Raw genomic sequence first — 739 nt, forward strand, 5'->3', positions numbered from 1 at the left:
TTTACAACTGCGACCTGGCCAAGATAAAGCAAAGCAGTGCGACAGAAACAACAACACAGAGTTACACATGGAGTAAACAACAACACAGAGTTACACATGGAGTAAAACAAGCGTACAGTCAATAACACAATAGAAAAATATAATAAAGTCTATATACAGTGTGTGCAAATGGCGTGAGGAGGTAAGGCAATAAATAGGCCATAGTAGCAAAGTAATTACAATTTAGCAGATTAACACTGGAGTGATAGATGAGCAGATGATGATGAGCAGATGATGGTGTGTAAGTAGTGATCCTGGTGTGCAAAAGAGCAGCAAAGTAAATAAAAACAATATGGGGATGAGGTAGGTAGATTGGGTGGGCTATTTACAGATGGGCTATGTACAGCTGCAGCGATCGGTTAGCTGCTCAGATGTCTGATGTTTAAAGTTAGTGAGGGAAATATGAGTCTTCAGCTTCAGCGATTTTTGCAATTTGTTCCACTCACTGGCAGCAGAGAACTGGAAGGAAAGGCGGCCAAAGGAGGTGTTGGCTTTGGGGATGACCAGTGAGATATACCTGCTGGAGCGCGTGCTACGGGTGGGTGCTGCTATGGTGACCAGTGAGCTGAGATAAGGCGGAGCTTTACCTAACAGAGACTTGTAGATGACCTGGAGCCAGTGGGTTTGGCGACGAATATGTAGCAAGGGCCAGCCGACTAGAGCATACAGGTGGTATATGGGGGCTTTGGTTACAAAACGG

This window comes from Salmo salar, chromosome ssa07 (genome assembly GCF_905237065.1).
Source record: "Salmo salar chromosome ssa07, Ssal_v3.1, whole genome shotgun sequence".
Lineage (NCBI taxonomy): Eukaryota > Metazoa > Chordata > Actinopteri > Salmoniformes > Salmonidae > Salmo > Salmo salar.